The sequence below is a fragment of the Heptranchias perlo genome, chromosome 2 (genome assembly GCF_035084215.1).
Source record: "Heptranchias perlo isolate sHepPer1 chromosome 2, sHepPer1.hap1, whole genome shotgun sequence".
NCBI lineage: Eukaryota > Metazoa > Chordata > Chondrichthyes > Hexanchiformes > Hexanchidae > Heptranchias > Heptranchias perlo.
The window spans coordinates 2,758,615-2,783,244 of NC_090326.1; the positions used below are offsets into that span (position 1 = coordinate 2,758,615).

The 24,630-nt window shown below is 45.7% G+C and overlaps 19 non-coding genes across 19 annotated transcripts; all 19 read left to right on the top strand.

The window, feature by feature from the left end:
- Window positions 1-7,000: 7,000 nt before the first annotated feature.
- trnae-uuc (transfer RNA glutamic acid (anticodon UUC)) lies at window positions 7,001-7,072 on the top strand. Its single transcript has one exon. It is a non-coding gene; the product is annotated as a tRNA-Glu (tRNA).
- Window positions 7,073-7,941: 869 nt separating this feature from the next.
- trnae-cuc (transfer RNA glutamic acid (anticodon CUC)) lies at window positions 7,942-8,013 on the top strand. The gene has a single exon. It is a non-coding gene; the product is annotated as a tRNA-Glu (tRNA).
- Window positions 8,014-8,898: 885 nt separating this feature from the next.
- On the top strand, window positions 8,899-8,970 carry trnae-uuc (transfer RNA glutamic acid (anticodon UUC)). Its single transcript has one exon. It is a non-coding gene; the product is annotated as a tRNA-Glu (tRNA).
- Window positions 8,971-9,839: 869 nt separating this feature from the next.
- trnae-cuc (transfer RNA glutamic acid (anticodon CUC)) lies at window positions 9,840-9,911 on the top strand. The gene has a single exon. It is a non-coding gene; the product is annotated as a tRNA-Glu (tRNA).
- Window positions 9,912-10,796: 885 nt separating this feature from the next.
- On the top strand, window positions 10,797-10,868 carry trnae-uuc (transfer RNA glutamic acid (anticodon UUC)). Its single transcript has one exon. It is a non-coding gene; the product is annotated as a tRNA-Glu (tRNA).
- An 869-nt stretch (window positions 10,869-11,737) lies between these two features.
- trnae-cuc (transfer RNA glutamic acid (anticodon CUC)) lies at window positions 11,738-11,809 on the top strand. Its single transcript has one exon. It is a non-coding gene; the product is annotated as a tRNA-Glu (tRNA).
- Window positions 11,810-12,694: 885 nt separating this feature from the next.
- Window positions 12,695-12,766, top strand: trnae-uuc (transfer RNA glutamic acid (anticodon UUC)). The gene has a single exon. It is a non-coding gene; the product is annotated as a tRNA-Glu (tRNA).
- Window positions 12,767-13,624: 858 nt separating this feature from the next.
- On the top strand, window positions 13,625-13,696 carry trnak-cuu (transfer RNA lysine (anticodon CUU)). Its single transcript has one exon. It is a non-coding gene; the product is annotated as a tRNA-Lys (tRNA).
- Window positions 13,697-14,581: 885 nt separating this feature from the next.
- On the top strand, window positions 14,582-14,653 carry trnae-uuc (transfer RNA glutamic acid (anticodon UUC)). The gene has a single exon. It is a non-coding gene; the product is annotated as a tRNA-Glu (tRNA).
- Window positions 14,654-15,511: 858 nt separating this feature from the next.
- Window positions 15,512-15,583, top strand: trnae-cuc (transfer RNA glutamic acid (anticodon CUC)). The gene has a single exon. It is a non-coding gene; the product is annotated as a tRNA-Glu (tRNA).
- An 885-nt stretch (window positions 15,584-16,468) lies between these two features.
- Window positions 16,469-16,540, top strand: trnae-uuc (transfer RNA glutamic acid (anticodon UUC)). Its single transcript has one exon. It is a non-coding gene; the product is annotated as a tRNA-Glu (tRNA).
- An 869-nt stretch (window positions 16,541-17,409) lies between these two features.
- trnae-cuc (transfer RNA glutamic acid (anticodon CUC)) lies at window positions 17,410-17,481 on the top strand. Its single transcript has one exon. It is a non-coding gene; the product is annotated as a tRNA-Glu (tRNA).
- Window positions 17,482-18,366: 885 nt separating this feature from the next.
- Window positions 18,367-18,438, top strand: trnae-uuc (transfer RNA glutamic acid (anticodon UUC)). Its single transcript has one exon. It is a non-coding gene; the product is annotated as a tRNA-Glu (tRNA).
- Window positions 18,439-19,296: 858 nt separating this feature from the next.
- On the top strand, window positions 19,297-19,368 carry trnak-cuu (transfer RNA lysine (anticodon CUU)). Its single transcript has one exon. It is a non-coding gene; the product is annotated as a tRNA-Lys (tRNA).
- An 885-nt stretch (window positions 19,369-20,253) lies between these two features.
- Window positions 20,254-20,325, top strand: trnae-uuc (transfer RNA glutamic acid (anticodon UUC)). The gene has a single exon. It is a non-coding gene; the product is annotated as a tRNA-Glu (tRNA).
- Window positions 20,326-21,183: 858 nt separating this feature from the next.
- On the top strand, window positions 21,184-21,255 carry trnae-cuc (transfer RNA glutamic acid (anticodon CUC)). Its single transcript has one exon. It is a non-coding gene; the product is annotated as a tRNA-Glu (tRNA).
- Window positions 21,256-22,140: 885 nt separating this feature from the next.
- Window positions 22,141-22,212, top strand: trnae-uuc (transfer RNA glutamic acid (anticodon UUC)). The gene has a single exon. It is a non-coding gene; the product is annotated as a tRNA-Glu (tRNA).
- An 869-nt stretch (window positions 22,213-23,081) lies between these two features.
- On the top strand, window positions 23,082-23,153 carry trnae-cuc (transfer RNA glutamic acid (anticodon CUC)). The gene has a single exon. It is a non-coding gene; the product is annotated as a tRNA-Glu (tRNA).
- An 885-nt stretch (window positions 23,154-24,038) lies between these two features.
- trnae-uuc (transfer RNA glutamic acid (anticodon UUC)) lies at window positions 24,039-24,110 on the top strand. Its single transcript has one exon. It is a non-coding gene; the product is annotated as a tRNA-Glu (tRNA).
- Window positions 24,111-24,630: the final 520 nt, after the last annotated feature.

A 24,630-nucleotide genomic window follows, 5' to 3' on the forward strand; every position in this document is an offset into this window, starting at 1 on the left:
CGAGAGCAGGTTACAAGGGATCAGTTTACAAGGGGGCAGTTTACACGAGAGCAGGTTACAAGGGATCAGTTTACAAGGGGGCAGTTTACACGAGAGCAGCTTGCAAGGGATCAGTTTACAAGGGGCTGTTTAAAAGAGAGCAGTTTAAAAGGGATCAGTTTACAGGGATCAGTTTACAATGGATCAGTTTACAAAGGGTCAGTTTACAATGGGGCAGTTTACGAGTGATCAGTTTACAAGGGGGCAATTTACAAGGAGGCAGTTTACAACGGGGCAGTTTAAAAGGGGACAGTTTACAAGGGAACAGTTTACAAGACGCAGTTTACAAGGGATCTGTTTACAAGAGATCAGCTTACAAGGCATCATTTTACAAGGAGGCAGTTTTTAAGGCACCAGTTTATAAGGGAATAGTTTACAAGGGAACAGTTTACAAGGGATCAGTTTACAAGGGAACAGTTTATAAGGGATCAGTTTACAAGGGATCAGTTTACAAGGGAACAATTTATAAGGGGAAAGTTTACAAGGGATCAGTTGACAAGGGAACGGTTTATAAGGGATCAGTTTACAAGGGAACAGTTTATAAGGGGACAGTTTACAAGGGATCAGTTTACAAGGGATCAGTTTACAAGGGAACAATTTATAAGAGGAAAGTTTACAAGGGATCAGTTTACAAGGGAACAGTTTACAAGGGATCAGTTTACAAGGGGGTAATTTACAAGGGAGCAGTTTACAAGGGAGCATTATACAAGGGATCAAGTTACAAGTGGGCAGTTTACAAGGGACCAATTTACAAGGGATCAGTTTACAAGGGACCAGTTTATAAGGGAGCAGTTTACAACGGATCCATTTACAAAGGGGCGGTTTGCAAGGGATCATTTTACAAGGGGACAGTTTACAAGGGAGCAGCTGCCAAGAGGGCAGTTTAAAAGGGAGCAGTTTACAAGGGTTGAGTTTAAAAGGGACGTTATCATAAGTGACCAGGACACTTATGATAAAGTGAGCATTACCCATGAATGCCAACCTGAGCAGTGATACCTGGTAAAGATAGGAGGGTGGCTCCATGTTAGAGGTGTGTTTGGGAAACAAGTACTGTGTCCACCACGGTCAGTACCATACTGCTAATCTACCCGAATCTGATAGACATTCCATCTCAAAAGCCAGGCCATCAATCAAAAGCTAGCAGGATCCTGATCCTGAAGGTTCACCTTACTGTTTGGATCTAGCAGCCGTGAATAACAATCAATTAGATCTGTTTGTGCTGGAAGCCAGAGTGTGTTCCCTTGCAGTGCCCACCCTTCTCGCCCTGAGTACCACTCGGACTGTGTCCAGCAGTGTGTGGAGTACGTCCGAATGAAGAATGAAGATTCCATAAGAAAGGTAGAGTCATAGAACCACAGAAAGTTACGGCATAGAAGGACGTAATTCGGCCCATTGCGTCCGTGCCGGCAGAAAAAGAGCTATCCAGCTTAATCCCACTTTCCAGCACATGGTCCGTAGCCCTGTAGGTTACGGCATTTCAAGTGTGCATCCAATTACTTTGCCAATGATTTGAGGGTTTCTGCCTCCACCACTCTTTCAGGCAGTGAGTTCCAGACCTCCACCACCCTCTGGGTAAAAAAAAAATTCTCCTCAGCTGCCGACTAATCCGCAGACCAATTACTTTAAAGCTATGCCCCCTGATCACTGACCCCTCTACTAAGGGAAAAAGGTCCTCCCTATCCACTCTATCTAGTCCCATCATAATTTTACATACCTAAATTAAATCTCCCAATTAGCCTCCTTTGTTCCAAAGAAAACAGCCCCAGCCTATCCAATCTTTTCTCATAGCTAAAATTCTCAAGCCCTGGCAACATCCTCGTAAATCTTCTCTGTAGCCTCTCTAGTGCAATCACATATTTCCTGTAATATAGTGACGAGAACTGTACGCAGTACTCAAGCTGTGGACTAACCAATGTTTTATACATTTCCAGCATAACCTCCCTGCTCTAATATTCTATGCCACGGCTAATAAAGGGAAGTATTCCGTATGCCTTTTTAACCAGCTTATCGACTTGTCCTGCTACTTTCAGGATCTGTGGACATGCACTCCAAGGTCCCTTTTGTTTCTCAATATCCTACCATTTATTGTGTACTCCCTTACCTTGTTTGACCTCCCCAAATGCATTACCTCACACTTCCCTGGATTGAATTCTATTTGCCACTTTTCTGCCCGCCTGACCAGTCCATCGATATCGTCTTGCAGACTATAGCTTTCCTCCTCACTACCAAACTCACAGCCAATTTTTATATCGTCTGCAAACTTCTTGATCAAGCCCCCCACATTCAAGTCCAAATCATTAATATATACCACAAAAAGCAAGGGACCTAGTACTGAGCCTTGTGGTAACCCACTGGAAACAGCCTTCCAATCACGAAAAAAACCATCAACCATTACCCTTTGTTCTTACCACTGAGCCAATTCTGGAGCAACTAGCCCCTTTCCCTTGGATTCCATGGGCTTTTACTTTGTTAACCAGTCTGCCATGTGGGACCTTGTCAAAAGCCTTGCAAAAATCCATGTACACTACATCGTATATGTTACCCTGATCAACCCTCCTTGTTAAGTGCACAAAAAATTGAATCAAATTATTTAGACACAAACTTCCCTTAACAAATCCATGCTGAATGTCCTTGATTAACCTGTGCCTTTCTAAATGACGATTATGCTGTCCCTCAGAATCGATTCCAATTATTTGCCCACCATCGAGGTTACACTCACTGGTTTTTAATTACTCGGTCTTTCTGTTTCTCGCTTTTTAAACAACCGTACAACATTAGCATTCCTGCAATCCTCTGGCCGAGCCAGTGAGGATTGGAAAGTGATAGTCAAAGCCTCCGTTATTTCCTCCCTTGCTTCTCTTAACAGCCTGAAATGCATTCCATCCGGGCCTGGCGGTTTATCTACTTTCATAAATGCTAAACCCCTTAATACTTCCTCTCTCACTATGTTAATCCCATCCATTATTTCACACTCATTCTTAATTTCAATCTCTGCATCATTCCCTGTTTTTGTGAAGAAACATGCAAAGTATTAATTGAGAACCATACCCATATCTTCCATCTCCACACATATGTTAACTTTTCGATCTCTAATAGACCTTATAGGGTCTTCAAAAGACTTGGTGTTCTCCCGTGGACTCCTCAAGTCAGACTGGCAGCATTCAAAACCGGAGTGCCTGAGAAGCACGGTTTGTGAGGCCAGGAAAGGTTTAACGAGAATCACGTTCTGCTGTAATTTTCTACAGCATTCTGGAGATCAGGCAATCCTGAACAACATAATCTAGAAACAAAAGAATGAGAGACTATCCCAGTCTCCACCCTGACTGCCTGAGGTCCTTTAGCAGATTGGTGATTGTCCAGTAATGTGAGCAAGTTGATTGATTTGTTAACTCCCCAACTCCTGATGATATTCTGGACTACCTACGTGTGGATCATCCACTCGTCAGGGTGGATTACAAGTTAGCTGAGTGTGCCGACTGTTTTATTGTCCATCCCGACCAAAATTGGCACCAAGAATATCAACCCATGCTTCAAGCACCAATGGGAAGTAACGTGTCATGTTGACAGAGGTACCGGGTCTGGGCCCCTCCCTGTTTGTAGGCGCTCCGGACTACTGTCAAATTGTGTGTCTGGAGGCGCAGTGACTTACGCCGCATCAAGTCTGAAGGTATATAATGTCTTATTGTAGCATTCAAACCTTGAGCCTGTTGAAATGCCAAGTGAACTCATCCATATCGATTGGCCTAGAAGTCCATTGATCCTGAATGTAGCCTCCCACCCATATCGAAGCTGAACAGCCTGATGGCTGCAGCACCAATACCTGGAGAACACTGTGATCTCAGGACCAGCAGCTCTAGTTCAGATGCTGTGACAAAGGAGGCCTGTGGAAACTTAATTGATGGAGCAAGGCTTAACTGGTGAAATATCCCCAACAGTTCGTCCTTCTGGAGGAAGAAGATGACTATGACTATCACTCACTCGCTCTCAGTGTGGATGGTCGAAGATACTGATCTCAACTGCCAGTTTGCCCATTAGTAGCTGGTTGCTTTGATGGTCAAACCAAACTACATTATGAAAACATGAAGGCTCAAGGAGCTAATGCATTGGATGCTCACTAATTCTGGTCTCCTAGGCCCAAGTGTCCCGAGTGATCCATTTCCACATGGAAGTAGTAGAAATGGCTCATCCATCCACATCTGTGGTGGGCTATCAAAGGCAGGAATCACTGCTTGGAGAGGGAGAGCTGGAGAGGGCCTTGAAGGTTACTTGTTGCGTGCTCCCTGCTTTCCAGGTCCTAATCTGGAAACACGGGCTAACATGACACAAAGACATTGCAGTCCGGCGAAAGCTTTGAAAAGACTGCTGTCCCTGAAAGGGCCTGTAGATGGGGTGGGCTCAGCTGCAAAGTGAGACAGTGTCTCCTTGCATGCCAATCCGGGAATGCCTGAAAGTTCTGCTGGAGATGCTTGTACCCTGAAGCAGCTCCTCCACTCGCTCGCCACAGAAGCCCTCAGCATCTAAGGGCATCTGCAGTGGTTGTTGCTGCAGTTACTGAAGGAACTCCAAGATGCGCAGCCAAGCTAAGTGGTGATACAAGATCCACTGGACGATAGACCCTGCTCCTTTATTAATGGCAGCCACACAACCTGCTGCTGCAGTGATGCTCTCTGAAAGTGGTCCTCACTCTGTGGCAGGGATTGCTCCCTCAATTCACCTGTGAGGCATTATCCTGCAATAAGTAAAGCTGGCCACTATGGATTTGGTGGTGGAGAACACGAATATGCGTCAAACACTGAAGGAAGCTCCGCCAAACCCACATGTCCCACTATTTGGATTGTGGTGGGTGGAACAGGACTAGTTTCCTGAGCGATGACTTTCCCTCTGATGCTTTCACGACTGAAGTTCAGCAGTTGGATCAATGAACTGAAAAGTGTGAAGCAGGTTGGCGGAGGCACTATAGACGCTGTCTACATTGGCCACAACCGGAGGGTGCTGATCAAGACCGACCAAACGGCCCTGGAGTTTGGTAGATCGCATCCAGCAAAGGTCGATGGCTGAGACCTTTGCAAGACCCCAATAAAGACTCAATTCTCCAGGTGCAGGGACTTCCAGAACCTCCAGTTTCAGACTCTGCGTCACACATGTGTTGAATACATGAATAAGCCTCAGTGACTGGAGGTTGTGGTCGGACTCAGGCTCCCAACTGGACTTCCGAAGGTGGGAAGCCGCCAAGCAGCTTCTGTGGGCTGAACCGACAGAGAAGGTTCATAACGGGATGCAACCAACAGAGTACCCTTTGTCGTCCAGTACTTCCCCGGAGCGGAGAAACTACGCCATGTTCTCCGCAGCCTTCAACATGTCATCAATGACGACGAACACCTCGCTATGGCCATCCCCACACCTCCACTACTCGCCTTCAAACAGCCACCCAACCTCAAACAGATCATCGTTCGCAGCAAATTACCCAGCTTTCAGGAGAACAGCGTCCACGACACCACACAACCCTGCCACGGTAACCTCTGCAAGACATGCCAGATCATCGACACAGATACCACCATCACACGAGAGGACACCACCCACCAGGTGCATGGTTCATACTCCTGTGACTCGGCCAACGTTGTCTACCTCATACGTTTCAGGAAAGGATGACCCAGAGCATGGTACATTGGCGAGACCATGCAGACGCTGCGACAACGGATGAACGGACACCGCGCAACAATCGCCAAACAGGAGGGTTCCCTCCCAGTCGGGGAACACTTCAGCAGTCATGGACATTCATCCACCGACCTTCGGGCAAGCGTACTCCAAGGCGGCCTTCGAGACACACGACAACGCAAAATCGTCGAGCAGAAATTGATAGCCAAGTTCCGCACCCATGAGGACGGCCTCAACCGGGATCTTGGGTTCATGTCACGCGACACGTTACCCCACCAGCGAACAAATGTTATCTGTTTTTAATATAACGGGTCAGTTGCTGTCTTTTCTATGTTTCTACCTCTCTATCTCTGTTTATTTTTGTTTTTTTTTTTTTTGGTGATTTGTATATTCTGAGACCTTGCAGGTAACAACTGTCTGTCTGCACACTGATTGCCTTGGCAACGGGCAGTTGAAAAAACTGTCTGTAATCATCAAGCAATGTTCTGTGAATTATAAATGCGATTTCATTTCGAGGATTTCATTTCGTTCACCTGAGGAAGGAGGAAGCCTCCGAAAGCTTGCGAATTTAAAATAAAATTGTTGGACTATAACTTGGTGTTGTAAAATTGTTTACATTTCTTTAAAATGTGTTGACACTGATCAAAGTTTGTGGGAAGATTTTTTTTGCCATTTCTCCCAAGATTCGGAAAAGACCTGTTGCTTGTCACTTTAATTGTCGCCAACCTTTAACTGTAGCTCACAGTGTCAGAACAGTAACTGTTCTCATTAGCCATTTATGTCTCTCCTGGCACGACATCTCCTTAACAACAGCAACTAATCACAGCACCTCTTTCTTCAAATTGAATTCCAGTGTAAAAAATGAGCGTTTTCAAAGCTAAGGAAGATGTGCAAGATTGGAAGGAGTGTGCGACTGGAGATAATGGGCCTGAGGCAGTGAGAACATCTCTTGAACATTATCAGGACCTGAAAGGAGGGAGATGAGATCTTTGAGTTTATTTCTCCTGGCATCAGCAAAACCCAACGTCCCTCAATGCCCAACATCTTTCATCCATTTCGAGTGCATGCCGACCCGAACTTGGTGCTGTCATTGTCTGAACAAGTGTTTCATGTTCTTCGATGACCGTCGCAGACACGATGGGCCGAATGGCCTCCTTCTGTGCCCTGAATGTTCTGTGTTTCTATGTACGAAAAGAAAATGCCATTTTGGCCGAGCAGCTTGTTTGGGGAGAAAGGGACGTGAAATGCAGAGACAAATAGGAAAAAGAGGCTTGGACTGATGGCCTGCAAAATCGTGCCATGTGCTTCCCTGGTGGTCTAGTGGTTAGGATTCGGCGCTTTCACCGCCGCGGCCTGGGTTCGATTCCCGGTCAGGGAACGTTATTTGCAAAGTGCTGTTCGTTCTGATGCCAGTGGTTGCTCCTGATCGCTATCAGTTTTACACTGCTGTGGTTGCAACAAGGGGCTGCCCATCATTCCTTTATCTCACAACCCATTAGAGTGACACACAATGTACTTTCTTGCCTTCTGTAAAATGCCAGTATTTATTTTTAAATAGTCGTGACGCTGATCAAAGTTTGTGGGAAGGTTTTTGTTGCCATTTCTAACAGATTTGGAAAAGATCTGCTGCCTGACACTCTAATTGTCGCCAACCTTTAACTATAGCTCACAGTGTCAGCACAGTCACTGTTTTTTTAGACTTTTATGTCTCTTCTGCCACTACATCTCCTTAACAACACCAGCTGATCACAGCACCGCTTTCTTCAAAATGAGGCCCAGTGTAAAAAAAAATGCACGGTTTCAAAGCGAAGGGAGGTGTGCAAAATTGGAAGGAGTGTGCGACTGGATATAATGGGCCTGAGGCAGTGAGAACATCTCTTGAGCATAAAGACATTCAGTATCTGAAAGAAGCAGGCTGATGAGCTCTTTCAGTTTATTTATCCTGGCATCTGCAAAACCCATCGTCTCTCAAAGTCCATCATCTTTCATCCATTTTGTGTGCATGCCTACCCGAACTTGGTGCTGTCATTGTCTGAACCAGTGTTTTATGTTGTTCGATGACCGTCACAAACACGATGGGCCGAATGGCCTCCCACTGTGCCGTGAATGTTCTATGTTCCAATGTGCTAAAAGAAAATGCCATTTTGGGCGAGCAGCTTTTTTTTGGATCGAAAGAGACCTGAATTTCAAAGGGACAATTAGGAAAGAAAAGGTTGGACTCCTCTCTCGCATGCATCAGCCGTAGCTTCCCTGGTGGTCTAGTGGTTAGGATTCGGCGCTCTCACCGCCGCGGCCCGGGTTCGATTCCCGGTCAGGGAACATTGCTTTCTTGGTGCTCGTCGTTCTGGTGCCAACGAATGTCCCATCACTGAGCCCAATGCTTGCTCCTGATCAACATTAGCTTTTTCGCCACCATAAATGCTAATCGAGCAGCAGGCAGCCGATCATTCTTTAATCTAACAAGCCATTAGAGCGACATACAATGCACTTTCATGCCTTCTGTAAAATGCCTACATTTCTTTAAAATGTGTTGACGCTGATCAAAGTTTGTGGGAAGATTTTTTTTGCCATTTCTCCCAAGATTCGGAAAAGACCTGTTGCTTGTCACTTTAATTGTCGCCAACCTTTAACTGTAGCTCACAGTGTCAGAACAGTAACTGTTCTCATTAGCCATTTATGTCTCTCCTGGCACGATATCTCCTTAACAACAGCAACTAATCACAGCACCTCTTTCTTCAAATTGAATTCCAGTGTAAAAAATGAGCGTTTTCAAAGCTAAGGAAGATGTGCAAGATTGGAAGGAGTGTGCGACTGGAGATAATGGGCCTGAGGCAGTGAGAACATCTCTTGAACATTATCAGTACCTGAAAGGAGGGAGATGAGATCTTTGAGTTTATTTCTCCTGGCATCAGCAAAACCCAACGTCCCTCAATGCCCAACATCTTTCATCCATTTCGAGTGCATGCCGACCCGAACTTGGTGCTGTCATTGTCTGAACAAGTGTTTCACGTTCTTCGATGACCGTCGCAGACACGATGGGCCGAATGGCCTCCTTCTGTGCCCTGAATGTTCTGTGTTTCTATGTACGAAAAGAAAATGCCATTTTGGCCGAGCAGCTTGTTTGGGGAGAAAGGGACGTGAAATGCAGAGACAAATAGGAAAAAGAGGCTTGGACTGATGGCCTGCAAAATCGTGCCATGTGCTTCCCTGGTGGTCTAGTGGTTAGGATTCGGCGCTTTCACCGCCGCGGCCCGGGTTCGATTCCCGGTCAGGAAACGTTATTTGCAAAGTGCTGTTCGTTCTGATGCCAGTGATTGCTCCTGATCGCTATCAGTTTTACACTGCTGTGGTTGCAACAAGGGGCTGCCCATCATTCCTTTATCTCACAACCCATTAGAGTGACACACAATGTACTTTCTTGCCTTCTGTAAAATGCCAGTATTTATTTTTAAAGAGTCGTGACGCTGATCAAAGTTTGTGGGAAGGTTTTTGTTGCCATTTCTAACAGATTTGGAAAAGATCTGCTGCCTGACACTCTAATTGTCGCCAACCTTTAACTATAGCTCACAGTGTCAGCACAGTCACTGTTTTTTTAGACTTTTATGTCTCTTCTGCCACTACATCTCCTTAACAACACCAGCTGATCACAGCACCGCTTTCTTCAAAATGAGGCCCAGTGTAAAAAAAAATGCACGGTTTCAAAGCGAAGGGAGGTGTGCAAAATTGGAAGGAGTGTGCGACTGGATATAATGGGCCTGAGGCAGTGAGAACATCTCTTGAGCATAAAGACATTCAGTATCTGAAAGAAGCAGGCTGATGAGCTCTTTCAGTTTATTTATCCTGGCATCTGCAAAACCCATCGTCTCTCAAAGTCCATCATCTTTCATCCATTTTGTGTGCATGCCTACCCGAACTTGGTGCTGTCATTGTCTGAACCAGTGTTTTATGTTGTTCGATGACCGTCACAAACACGATGGGCCGAATGGCCTCCCACTGTGCCGTGAATGTTCTTTGTTCCAATGTGCTAAAAGAAAATGCCATTTTGGGCGAGCAGCTTTTTTTTGGATCGAAAGAGACCTGAATTTCAAAGGGACAATTAGGAAAGAAAAGGTTGGACTCCTCTCTCGCATGCATCAGCCGTAGCTTCCCTGGTGGTCTAGTGGTTAGGATTCGGCGCTCTCACCGCCGCGGCCCGGGTTCGATTCGCGGTCAGGGAAGATTGCTTTCTTGGTGCTCGTCGTTCTGGTGCCAACGAATGTCCCATCACTGAGCCCAATGCTTGCTCCTGATCAACATTAGCTTTTTCGCCAACATAAATGCTAATCGAGCAGCGGGCAGCCGATCATTCTTTAATCTAACAAGCCATTAGAGCGACATACAATGCACTTTCATGCCTTCTGTAAAATGCCTACATTTCTTTAAAATGTGTTGACGCTGATCAAAGTTTGTGGGAAGATTTTTGTTGCCATTTCTCCCAAGATTCGGAAAAGACCTGTTGCTTGTCACTTTAATTGTCGCCAACCTTTAACTGTAGCTCACAGTGTCAGAACAGTAACTGTTCTCATTAGCCATTTATGTCTCTCCTGGCACGACATCTCCTTAACAACACCAACTAATCACAGCACCTCTTTCTTCAAATTGAATTCCAGTGTAAAAAATGAGCGTTTTCAAAGCTAAGGAAGATGTGCAAGATTGGAAGGAGTGTGCGACTGGAGATAATGGGCCTGAGGCAGTGAGAACATCTCTTGAACATTATCAGTACCTGAAAGGAGGGAGATGAGATCTTTGAGTTTATTTCTCCTGGCATCAGCAAAACCCATCGTCCCTCAATGCCCAACATCTTTCATCCATTTCGAGTGCATGCCGACCCGAACTTGGTGCTGTCATTGTCTGAACAAGTGTTTCATGTTCTTCGATGACCGTCGCAGACACGATGGGCCGAATGGCCTCCTTCTGTGCCCTGAATGTTCTGTGTTTCTATGTACGAAAAGAAAATGCCATTTTGGCCGAGCAGCTTGTTTGGGGAGAAAGGGACGTGAAATGCAGAGACAAATAGGAAAAAGAGGCTTGGACTGATGGCCTGCAAGATCGTGCCATGTGCTTCCCTGGTGGTCTAGTGGTTAGGATTCGGCGCTTTCACCGCCGCGGCCCGGGTTCGATTCCCGGTCAGGGAACGTTATTTGCAAAGTGCTGTTCGTTCTGATGCCAGTGATTGCTCCTGATCGCTATCAGTTTTACACTGCTGTGGTTGCAACAAGGGGCTGCCCATCATTCCTTTATCTCACAACCCATTGGAGTGACACACAATGTACTTTCTTGCCTTCTGTAAAATGCCAGTATTTATTTTTAAAGAGTCGTGACGCTGATCAAAGTTTGTGGGAAGGTTTTTGTTGCCATTTCCAGCAGATTTGGAAAAGATCTGCTGCCTGACACTCTAATTGTCGCCAACCTTTAACTATAGCTCACAGTGTCAGCACAGTCACTGTTTTTTTAGACTTTTATGTCTCTTCTGCCACTACATCTCCTTAACAACACCAGCTGATCACAGCACCGCTTTCTTCAAAATGAGGCCCAGTGTAAAAAAAAATGCACGGTTTCAAAGCGAAGGGAGGTGTGCAAGATTGGAAGGAGTGTGCGACTGGATATAATGGGCCTGAGGCAGTGAGAACATCTCTTGAGCATAAAGACATTCAGTATCTGAAAGAAGCAGGCTGATGAGCTCTTTCAGTTTATTTATCCTGGCATCTGCAAAACCCATCGTCTCTCAAAGTCCATCATCTTTCATCCATTTTGTGTGCATGCCTACCCGAACTTGGTGCTGTCATTGTCTGAACCAGTGTTTTATGTTGTTCGATGACCGTCACAAACACGATGGGCCGAATGGCCTCCCACTGTGCCGTGAATGTTCGATGTTCCAATGTGCTAAAAGAAAATGCCATTTTGGGCGAGCAGCTTTTTTTTGGATCGAAAGAGACCTGAATTTCAAAGGGACAATTAGGAAAGAAAAGGTTGGACTCCTCTCTCGCATGCATCAGCCGTAGCTTCCCTGGTGGTCGAGTGGTTAGGATTCGGCGCTCTCACCGCCGCGGCCCGGGTTCGATTCCCGGTCAGGGAACAATGCTTTCTTGGTGCTCGTCGTTCTGGTGCCAACGAATGTCCCATCACTGAGCCCAATGCTTGCTCCTGATCAACATTAGCTTTTTCGCCAACATAAATGCTAATCGAGCAGCGGGCAGCCGATCATTCTTTAATCTAACAAGCCATTAGAGCGACATACAATGCACTTTCATGCCTTCTGTAAAATGCCTACATTTCTTTAAAATGTGTTGACGCTGATCAAAGTTTGTGGGAAGATTTTTGTTGCCATTTCTCCCAAGATTCGGAAAAGACCTGTTGCTTGTCACTTTAATTGTCGCCAACCTTTAACTGTAGCTCACAGTGTCAGAACAGTAACTGTTCTCATTAGCCATTTATGTCTCTCCTGGCACGACATCTCCTTAACAAGACCAACTAATCACAGCACCTCTTTCTTCAAATTGAATTCCAGTGTAAAAAATGAGCGTTTTCAAAGCTAAGGAAGATGTGCAAGATTGGAAGGAGTGTGCGACTGGAGATAATGGGCCTGAGGCAGTGAGAACATCTCTTGAACATTATCAGTACCTGAAAGGAGGGAGATGAGATCTTTGAGTTTATTTCTCCTGGCATCAGCAAAACCCATCGTCCCTCAATGCCCAACATCTTTCATCCATTTCGAGTGCATGCCGACCCGAACTTGGTGCTGTCATTGTCTGAACAAGTGTTTCATGTTCTTCGATGACAGTCGCAGACACGATGGGCCGAATGGCCTCCTTCTGTGCCCTGAATGTTCTGTGTTTCTCTGTACGAAAAGAAAATGCCATTTTGGCTGAGCAGCTTGTTTGGGGAGAAAGGGACGTGAAATGCAGAGACAAATAGGAAAAAGAGGCTTGGACTGATGGCCTGCAAGATCGTGCCATGTGCTTCCCTGGTGGTCTAGTGGTTAGGATTCGGCGCTTTCACCGCCGCGGCCCGGGTTCGATTCCCGGTCAGGGAACGTTATTTGCAAAGTGCTGTTCGTTCTGATGCCAGTGATTGCTATCAGTTTCACACTGCTGTGGTTGCAACAAGGGGCTGCCCATCATTCCTTTATCTCACAACCCATTAGAGTGACACACAATGTACTTTCTTGCCTTCTGTAAAATGCCAGTATTTATTTTTAAAGAGTCGTGACGCTGATCAAAGTTTGTGGGAAGGTTTTTGTTGCCATTTCCAGCAGATTTGGAAAAGATCTGCTGCCTGACACTCTAATTGTCGCCAACCTTTAACTATAGCTCACAGTGTCAGAACAGTCACTGTTTTTTAGACTTTTATGTCTCTTCTGCCACTACATCTCCTTAACAACACCAGCTGATCACAGCACCGCTTTCTTCAAAATGAGGCCCAGTGTAAAAAAAAATGCACGGTTTCAAAGCGAAGGGAGGTGTGCAAAATTGGAAGGAGTGTGCGACTGGATAAAATGGGCCTGAGGCAGTGAGAACATCTCTTGAGCATAAAGACATTCAGTATCTGAAAGAAGCAGGCTGATGAGCTCTTTCAGTTTATTTATCCTGGCATCTGCAAAACCCATCGTCTCTCAAAGTCCATCATCTTTCATCCATTTTGTGTGCATGCCTACCCGAACTTGGTGCTGTCATTGTCTGAACCAGTGTTTTATGTTGTTCGATGACCGTCACAAACACGATGGGCCGAATGGCCTCCCACTGTGCCGTGAATGTTCTATGTTCCAATGTGCTAAAAGAAAATGCCATTTTGGGCGAGCAGCTTTTTTTTGGATCGAAAGAGACCTGAATTTCAAAGGGACAATTAGGAAAGAAAAGGTTGGACTCCTCTCTCGCATGCATCAGCCGTAGCTTCCCTGGTGGTCTAGTGGTTAGGATTCGGCGCTCTTACCGCCGCGGCCCGGGTTCAATTCCCGGTCAGGGAAGATTGCTTTCTTGGTGCTCGTCGTTCTGGTGCCAACGAATGTCCCATCACTGAGCCCAATGCTTGCTCCTGATCAACATTAGCTTTTTCGCCAACATAAATGCTAATCGAGCAGCGGGCAGCCGATCATTCTTTAATCTAACAAGCCATTAGAGCGACATACAATGCACTTTCATGCCTTCTGTAAAATGCCTACATTTCTTTAAAATGTGTTGACGCTGATCAAAGTTTGTGGGAAGATTTTTGTTGCCATTTCTCCCAAGATTCGGAAAAGACCTGTTGCTTGTCACTTTAATTGTCGCCAACCTTTAACTGTAGCTCACAGTGTCAGAACAGTAACTGTTCTCATTAGCCATTTATGTCTCTCCTGGCACGACATCTCCTTAACAACACCAACTAATCACAGCACCTCTTTCTTCAAATTGAATTCCAGTGTAAAAAATGAGCGTTTTCAAAGCTAAGGAAGATGTGCAAGATTGGAAGGAGTGTGCGACTGGAGATAATGGGCCTGAGGCAGTGAGAACATCTCTTGAACATTATCAGTACCTGAAAGGAGGGAGATGAGATCTTTGAGTTTATTTCTCCTGGCATCAGCAAAACCCATCGTCCCTCAATGCCCAACATCTTTCATCCATTTCGAGTGCATGCCGACCCGAACTTGGTGCTGTCATTGTCTGAACAAGTGTTTCATGTTCTTCGATGACCGTCGCAGACACGATGGGCCGAATGGCCTCCTTCTGTGCCCTGAATGTTCTGTGTTTCTATGTACGAAAAGAAAATGCCATTTTGGCCGAGCAGCTTGTTTGGGGAGAAAGGGACGTGAAATGCAGAGACAAATAGGAAAAAGAGGCTTGGACTGATGGCCTGCAAGATCGTGCCATGTGCTTCCCTGGTGGTCTAGTGGTTAGGATTCGGCGCTTTCACCGCCGCGGCCCGGGTTCGATTCCCGGTCAGGGAACGTTATTTGCAAAGTGCTGTTCGTTCTGATGCCAGTGATTGCTATCAGTTTCACACTGCTGTGGTTGCAACAAGGGGCTGCCCATCATTCCTTTATCTCACAACCCATTAGAGTGACACACAATGTACTTTCTTGCCTTCTGTAAAATGCCAGTATTTATTTTTAAAGAGTCGTGACGCTGATCAAAGTTTGTGGGAAGGTTTTTGTTGCCATTTCCAGCAGATTTGGAAAAGATCTGCTGCCTGACACTCTAATTGTCGCCAACCTTTAACTATAGCTCACAGTGTCAGAACAGTCACTGTTTTTTAGACTTTTATGTCTCTTCTGCCACTACATCTCCTTAACAACACCAGCTGATCACAGCACCGCTTTCTTCAAAATGAGGCCCAGTGTAAAAAAAAATGCACGGTTTCAAAGCGAAGGGAGGTGTGCAAGATTGGAAGGAGTGTGCGACTGGATATAATGGGCCTGAGGCAGTGAGAACATCTCTTGAGCATAAAGACATTCAGTATCTGAAAGAAGCAGGCTGATGAGCTCTTTCAGTTTATTTATCCTGGCATCTGCAAAACCCATCGTCTCTCAAAGTCCATCATCTTTCATCCATTTTGTGTGCATGCCTACCCGAACTTGGTGCTGTCATTGTCTGAACCAGTGTTTTATGTTGTTCGATGACCGTCACAAACACGATGGGCCGAATGGCCTCCCACTGTGCCGTGAATGTTCTATGTTCCAATGTGCTAAAAGAAAATGCCATTTTGGGCGAGCAGCTTTTTTTTGGATCGAAAGAGACCTGAATTTCAAAGGGACAATTAGGAAAGAAAAGGTTGGACTCCTCTCTCGCATGCATCAGCCGTAGCTTCCCTGGTGGTCGAGTGGTTAGGATTCGGCGCTCTCACCGCCGCGGCCCGGGTTCGATTCCCGGTCAGGGAAGATTGCTTTCTTGGTGCTCGTCGTTCTGGTGCCAACAAATGTCCCATCACTGATCCCAATGCTTGCTCCTGATCAACATTAGCTTTTTCGCCAACATAAATGCTAATCGAGCAGCGGGCAGCCGATCATTCTTTAATCTAGCAAGCCATTGGAGCGACATACAATGCACTTTCATGCCTTCTGTAAAATGCCTACATTTCTTTAAAATGTGTTGACGCTGATCAAAGTTTGTGGGAAGATTTTTGTTGCCATTTCTCCCAAGATTCGGAAAAGACCTGTTGCTTGTCACTTTAATTGTCGCCAACCTTTAACTGTAGCTCACAGTGTCAGAACAGTAACTGTTCTCATTAGTCATTTATGTCTCTCCTGGCACGATATCTCCTTAACAACAGCAACTAATCACAGCACCTCTTTCTTCAAATTGAATTCCAGTGTAAAAAATGAGCGTTTTCAAAGCTAAGGAAGATGTGCAAGATTGGAAGGAGTGTGCGACTGGAGATAATGGGCCTGAGGCAGTGAGAACATCTCTTGAACATTATCAGTACCTGAAAGGAGGGAGATGAGATCTTTGAGTTTATTTCTCCTGGCATCAGCAAAACCCATCGTCCCTCAATGCCCAACATCTTTCATCCATTTCGAGTGCATGCCGACCCGAACTTGGTGCTGTCATTGTCTGAACAAGTGTTTCATGTTCTTCGATGACCGTCGCAGACACGATGGGCCGAATGGCCTCCTTCTGTGCCCTGAATGTTCTGTGTTTCTATGTACGAAAAGAAAATGCCATTTTGGCCGAGCAGCTTGTTTGGGGAGAAAGGGACGTGAAATGCAGAGACAAATAGGAAAAAGAGGCTTGGACTGATGGCCTGCAAGATCGTGCCATGTGCTTCCCTGGTGGTCTAGTGGTTAGGATTCGGCGCTTTCACCGCCGCGGCCCGGGTTCGATTCCCGGTCAGGGAACGTTATTTGCAAAGTGCTGTTCGTTCTGATGCCAGTGATTGCTCCTGATCGCTATCAGTTTTACACTGCTGTGGTTGCAACAAGGGGCTGCCCATCATTCCTTTATCTCACAACCCATTGGAGTGACACACAATGTACTTTCTTGCCTTCTGTAAAATGCCAGTATTTATTTTTAAAGAGTCGTGACGCTGATCAAAGTTTGTGGGAAGGTTTTTGTTGCCATTTCCAGCAGATTTGGAAAAGATCTGCTGCCTGACACTCTAATTGTCGCCAACCTTTAACTATAGCTCACAGTGTCAGCACAGTCACTGTTTTTTTAGACTTTTATGTCTCTTCTGCCACTACATCTCCTTAACAACACCAGCTGATCACAGCACCGCTTTCTTCAAAATGAGGCCCAGTGTAAAAAAAAATGCACGGTTTCAAAGCGAAGGGAGGTGTGCAAGATTGGAAGGAGTGTGCGACTGGATATAATGGGCCTGAGGCAGTGAGAACATCTCTTGAGCATAAAGACATTCAGTATCTGAAAGAAGCAGGCTGATGAGCTCTTTCAGTTTATTTATCCTGGCATCTGCAAAACCCATCGTCTCTCAAAGTCCATCATCTTTCATCCATTTTGTGTGCATGCCTACCCGAACTTGGTGCTGTCATTGTCTGAACCAGTGTTTTATGTTGTTCGATGACCGTCACAAACACGATGGGCCGAATGGCCTCCCACTGTGCCGTGAATGTTCGATGTTCCAATGTGCTAAAAGAAAATGCCATTTTGGGCGAGCAGCTTTTTTTTGGATCGAAAGAGACCTGAATTTCAAAGGGACAATTAGGAAAGAAAAGGTTGGACTCCTCTCTCGCATGCATCAGCCGTAGCTTCCCTGGTGGTCGAGTGGTTAGGATTCGGCGCTCTCACCGCCGCGGCCCGGGTTCGATTCCCGGTCAGGGAACAATGCTTTCTTGGTGCTCGTCGTTCTGGTGCCAACGAATGTCCCATCACTGAGCCCAATGCTTGCTCCTGATCAACATTAGCTTTTTCGCCAACATAAATGCTAATCGAGCAGCGGGCAGCCGATCATTCTTTAATCTAACAAGCCATTAGAGCGACATACAATGCACTTTCATGCCTTCTGTAAAATGCCTACATTTCTTTAAAATGTGTTGACGCTGATCAAAGTTTGTGGGAAGATTTTTGTTGCCATTTCTCCCAAGATTCGGAAAAGACCTGTTGCTTGTCACTTTAATTGTCGCCAACCTTTAACTGTAGCTCACAGTGTCAGAACAGTAACTGTTCTCATTAGCCATTTATGTCTCTCCTGGCACGACATCTCCTTAACAAGACCAACTAATCACAGCACCTCTTTCTTCAAATTGAATTCCAGTGTAAAAAATGAGCGTTTTCAAAGCTAAGGAAGATGTGCAAGATTGGAAGGAGTGTGCGACTGGAGATAATGGGCCTGAGGCAGTGAGAACATCTCTTGAACATTATCAGTACCTGAAAGGAGGGAGATGAGATCTTTGAGTTTATTTCTCCTGGCATCAGCAAAACCCATCGTCCCTCAATGCCCAACATCTTTCATCCATTTCGAGTGCATGCCGACCCGAACTTGGTGCTGTCATTGTCTGAACAAGTGTTTCATGTTCTTCGATGACAGTCGCAGACACGATGGGCCGAATGGCCTCCTTCTGTGCCCTGAATGTTCTGTGTTTCTCTGTACGAAAAGAAAATGCCATTTTGGCTGAGCAGCTTGTTTGGGGAGAAAGGGACGTGAAATGCAGAGACAAATAGGAAAAAGAGGCTTGGACTGATGGCCTGCAAGATCGTGCCATGTGCTTCCCTGGTGGTCTAGTGGTTAGGATTCGGCGCTTTCACCGCCGCGGCCCGGGTTCGATTCCCGGTCAGGGAACGTTATTTGCAAAGTGCTGTTCGTTCTGATGCCAGTGATTGCTATCAGTTTCACACTGCTGTGGTTGCAACAAGGGGCTGCCCATCATTCCTTTATCTCACAACCCATGAGAGTGACACACAATGTACTTTCTTGCCTTCTGTAAAATGCCAGTATTTATTTTTAAAGAGTCGTGACGCTGATCAAAGTTTGTGGGAAGGTTTTTGTTGCCATTTCCAGCAGATTTGGAAAAGATCTGCTGCCTGACACTCTAATTGTCGCCAACCTTTAACTATAGCTCACAGTGTCAGAACAGTCACTGTTTTTTAGACTTTTATGTCTCTTCTGCCACTACATCTCCTTAACAACACCAGCTGATCACAGCACCGCTTTCTTCAAAATGAGGCCCAGTGTAAAAAAAAATGCACGGTTTCAAAGCGAAGGGAGGTGTGCAAAATTGGAAGGAGTGTGCGACTGGATAAAATGGGCCTGAGGCAGTGAGAACATCTCTTGAGCATAAAGACATTCAGTATCTGAAAGAAGCAGGCTGATGAGCTCTTTCAGTTTATTTATCCTGGCATCTGCAAAACCCATCGTCTCTCAAAGTCCATCATCTTTCATCCATTTTGTGTGCATGCCTACCCGAACTTGGTGCTGTCATTGTCTGAACCAGTGTTTTATGTTGTTCGATGACCGTCACAAACACGATGGGCCGAATGGCCTCCCACTGTGCCGTGAATGTTCTATGTTCCAATGTGCTAAAAGAAAATGCCATTTTGGGCGAGCAGCTTTTTTTTGGATCGAAAGAGACCTGAATTTCAAAGGGACAATTAGGAAAGAAAAGGTTGGACTCCTCTCTCGCATGCATCAGCCGTAGCTTCCCTGGTGGTCTAGTGGTTAGGATTCGGCGCTCTTACCGCCGCGGCCCGGGTTCAATTCCCGGTCAGGGAAGATTGCTTTCTTGGTGCTCGTCGTTCTGGTGCCAACGAATGTCCCATCACTGAGCCCAATGCTTGCTCCTGATCAACATTAGCTTTTTCGCCAACATAAATGCTAATCGAGCAGCGGGCAGCCGATCATTCTTTAATCTAACAAGCCATTAGAGCGACATACAATGCACTTTCATGCCTTCTGTAAAATGCCTACATTTCTTTAAAATGTGTTGACGCTGATCAAAGTTTGTGGGAAGATTTTTGTTGCCATTTCTCCCAAGATTCGGAAAAGACCTGTTGCTTGTCACTTTAATTGTCGCCAACCTTTAACTGTAGCTCACAGTGTCAGAACAGTAACTGTTCTCATTAGCCATTTATGTCTCTCCTGGCACGACATCTCCTTAACAACACCAACTAATCACAGCACCTCTTTCTTCAAATTGAATTCCAGTGTAAAAAATGAGCGTTTTCAAAGCTAAGGAAGATGTGCAAGATTGGAAGGAGTGTGCGACTGGAGATAATGGGCCTGAGGCAGTGAGAACATCTCTTGAACATTATCAGTACCTGAAAGGAGGGAGATGAGATCTTTGAGTTTATTTCTCCTGGCATCAGCAAAACCCATCGTCCCTCAATGCCCAACATCTTTCATCCATTTCGAGTGCATGCCGACCCGAACTTGGTGCTGTCATTGTCTGAACAAGTGTTTCATGTTCTTCGATGACCGTCGCAGACACGATGGGCCGAATGGCCTCCTTCTGTGCCCTGAATGTTCTGTGTTTCTATGTACGAAAAGAAAATGCCATTTTGGCCGAGCAGCTTGTTTGGGGAGAAAGGGACGTGAAATGCAGAGACAAATAGGAAAAAGAGGCTTGGACTGATGGCCTGCAAGATCGTGCCATGTGCTTCCCTGGTGGTCTAGTGGTTAGGATTCGGCGCTTTCACCGCCGCGGCCCGGGTTCGATTCCCGGTCAGGGAACGTTATTTGCAAAGTGCTGTTCGTTCTGATGCCAGTGATTGCTATCAGTTTCACACTGCTGTGGTTGCAACAAGGGGCTGCCCATCATTCCTTTATCTCACAACCCATTAGAGTGACACACAATGTACTTTCTTGCCTTCTGTAAAATGCCAGTATTTATTTTTAAAGAGTCGTGACGCTGATCAAAGTTTGTGGGAAGGTTTTTGTTGCCATTTCCAGCAGATTTGGAAAAGATCTGCTGCCTGACACTCTAATTGTCGCCAACCTTTAACTATAGCTCACAGTGTCAGAACAGTCACTGTTTTTTAGACTTTTATGTCTCTTCTGCCACTACATCTCCTTAACAACACCAGCTGATCACAGCACCGCTTTCTTCAAAATGAGGCCCAGTGTAAAAAAAAATGCACGGTTTCAAAGCGAAGGGAGGTGTGCAAGATTGGAAGGAGTGTGCGACTGGATATAATGGGCCTGAGGCAGTGAGAACATCTCTTGAGCATAAAGACATTCAGTATCTGAAAGAAGCAGGCTGATGAGCTCTTTCAGTTTATTTATCCTGGCATCTGCAAAACCCATCGTCTCTCAAAGTCCATCATCTTTCATCCATTTTGTGTGCATGCCTACCCGAACTTGGTGCTGTCATTGTCTGAACCAGTGTTTTATGTTGTTCGATGACCGTCACAAACACGATGGGCCGAATGGCCTCCCACTGTGCCGTGAATGTTCTATGTTCCAATGTGCTAAAAGAAAATGCCATTTTGGGCGAGCAGCTTTTTTTTGGATCGAAAGAGACCTGAATTTCAAAGGGACAATTAGGAAAGAAAAGGTTGGACTCCTCTCTCGCATGCATCAGCCGTAGCTTCCCTGGTGGTCGAGTGGTTAGGATTCGGCGCTCTCACCGCCGCGGCCCGGGTTCGATTCCCGGTCAGGGAAGATTGCTTTCTTGGTGCTCGTCGTTCTGGTGCCAACAAATGTCCCATCACTGATCCCAATGCTTGCTCCTGATCAACATTAGCTTTTTCGCCAACATAAATGCTAATCGAGCAGCGGGCAGCCGATCATTCTTTAATCTAGCAAGCCATTGGAGCGACATACAATGCACTTTCATGCCTTCTGTAAAATGCCTACATTTCTTTAAAATGTGTTGACGCTGATCAAAGTTTGTGGGAAGATTTTTGTTGCCATTTCTCCCAAGATTCGGAAAAGACCTGTTGCTTGTCACTTTAATTGTCGCCAACCTTTAACTGTAGCTCACAGTGTCAGAACAGTAACTGTTCTCATTAGTCATTTATGTCTCTCCTGGCACGACATCTCCTTAACAACACCAACTAATCACAGCACCTCTTTCTTCAAATTGAATTCCAGTGTAAAAAATGAGCGTTTTCAAAGCTAAGGAAGATGTGCAAGATTGGAAGGAGTGTGCGACTGGAGATAATGGGCCTGAGGCAGTGAGAACATCTCTTGAACATTATCAGTACCTGAAAGGAGGGAGATGAGATCTTTGAGTTTATTTCTCCTGGCATCAGCAAAACCCATCGTCCCTCAATGCCCAACATCTTTCATCCATTTCGAGTGCATGCCGACCCGAACTTGGTGCTGTCATTGTCTGAACAAGTGTTTCATGTTCTTCGATGACCGTCGCAGACACGATGGGCCGAATGGCCTCCTTCTGTGCCCTGAATGTTCTGTGTTTCTCTGTACTAAAAGAAAATGCCATTTTGGCCGAGCAGCTTGTTTGGGGAGAAAGGGACGTGAAATGCAGAGACAAATAGGAAAAAGAGGCTTGGACTGATGGCCTGCAAGATCGTGCCATGTGCTTCCCTGGTGGTCTAGTGGTTAGGATTCGGCGCTTTCACCGCCGCGGCCCGGGTTCGATTCCCGGTCAGGGAACGTTATTTGCAAAGTGCTGTTCGTTCTGATGCCAGTGATTGCTCCTGATCGCTATCAGTTTTACACTGCTGTGGTTGCAACAAGGGGCTGCCCATCATTCCTTTATCTCACAACCCATTAGAGTGACACACAATGTACTTTCTTGCCTTCTGTAAAATGCCAGTATTTATTTTTAAAGAGTCGTGACGCTGATCAATGTTTGTGGGAAGGTTTTTGTTGCCATTTCCAGCAGATTTGGAAAAGATCTGCTGCCTGACACTCTAATTGTCGCCAACCTTTAACTATAGCTCACAGTGTCAGCACAGTCACTGTTTTTTTAGACTTTTATGTCTCTTCTGCCACTACATCTCCTTAACAACACCAGCTGATCACAGCACCGCTTTCTTCAAAATGAGGCCCAGTGTAAAAAAAAATGCACGGTTTCAAAGCGAAGGGAGGTGTGCAAGATTGGAAGGAGTGTGCGACTGGATATAATGGGCCTGAGGCAGTGAGAACATCTCTTGAGCATAAAGACATTCAGTATCTGAAAGAAGCAGGCTGATGAGCTCTTTCAGTTTATTTATCCTGGCATCTGCAAAACCCATCGTCTCTCAAAGTCCATCATCTTTCATCCATTTTGTGTGCATGCCGACCCGAACTTGGTGCTGTCATTGTCTGAACCAGTGTTTTATGTTGTTCGATGACCGTCACAAACACGATGGGCCGAATGGCCTCCCACTGTGCCGTGAATGTTCTATGTTCCAATGTGCTAAAAGAAAATGCCATTTTGGGCGAGCAGCTTTTTTTTGGATCGAAAGAGACCTGAATTTCAAAGGGACAATTAGGAAAGAAAAGGTTGGACTCCTCTCTCGCATGCATCAACCGTAGCTTCCCTGGTGGTCTAGTGGTTAGGATTCGGCGCTCTCACCGCCGCGGCCTGGGTTCGATTCCCGGTCAGGGAAGATTGCTTTCTTCGTGCTCGTCGTTCTGGTGCCAACGAATGTCCCATCACTGAGCCCAATGCTTGCTCCTGATCAACATTAGCTTTTTCGCCAACATAAATGCTAATCGAGCAGCGGGCAGCCGATCATTCTTTAATCTAACAAGCCATTAGAGCGACATACAATGCACTTTCATGCCTTCTGTAAAATGCCTACATTTCTTTAAAATGTGTTGACGCTGATCAAAGTTTGTGGGAAGATTTTTGTTGCCATTTCTCCCAAGATTCGGAAAAGACCTGTTGCTTGTCACTTTAATTGTCGCCAACCTTTAACTGTAGCTCACAGTGTCAGAACAGTAACTGTTCTCATTAGCCATTTATGTCTCTCCTGGCACGACATCTCCTTAACAACACCAACTAATCACAGCACCTCTTTCTTCAAATTGAATTCCAGTGTAAAAAATGAGCGTTTTCAAAGCTAAGGAAGATGTGCAAGATTGGAAGGAGTGTGCGACTGGAGATAATGGGCCTGAGGCAGTGAGAACATCTCTTGAACATTATCAGTACCTGAAAGGAGGGAGATGAGATCTTTGAGTTTATTTCTCCTGGCATCAGCAAAACCCATCGTCCCTCAATGCCCAACATCTTTCATCCATTTCGAGTGCATGCCGACCCGAACTTGGTGCTGTCATTGTCTGAACAAGTGTTTCATGTTCTTCGATGACCGTCGCAGACACGATGGGCCGAATGGCCTCCTTCTGTGCCCTGAATGTTCTGTGTTTCTCTGTACTAAAAGAAAATGCCATTTTGGCCGAGCAGCTTGTTTGGGGAGAAAGGGACGTGAAATGCAGAGACAAATAGGAAAAAGAGGCTTGGACTGATGGCCTGCAAAATCGTGCCATGTGCTTCCCTGGTGGTCTAGTGGTTAGGATTCGGCGCTTTCACCGCCGCGGCCCGCGTTCGATTCCCGGTCAGGGAACGTTATTTGCAAAGTGCTGTTCGTTCTGATGCCAGTGATTGCTCCTGATCGCTATCAGTTTTTCACTGCTGTGGTTGCAACAAGGGGCTGCCCATCATTCCTTTATCTCACAACCCATTAGAGTGACACACAATGTACTTTCTTGCCTTCTGTAAAATGCCAGTATTTATTTTTAAAGAGTCGTGACGCTGATCAAAGTTTGTGGGAAGGTTTTTGTTGCCATTTCTAACAGATTTGGAAAAGATCTGCTGCCTGACACTCTAATTGTCGCCAACCTTTAACTATAGCTCACAGTGTCAGCACAGTCACTGTTTTTTTAGACTTTTATGTCTCTTCTGCCACTACATCTCCTTAACAACACCAGCTGATCACAGCACCGCTTTCTTCAAAATGAGGCCCAGTGTAAAAAAAAATGCACGGTTTCAAAGCGAAGGGAGGTGTGCAAGATTGGAAGGAGTGTGCGACTGGATATAATGGGCCTGAGGCAGTGAGAACATCTCTTGAGCATAAAGACATTCAG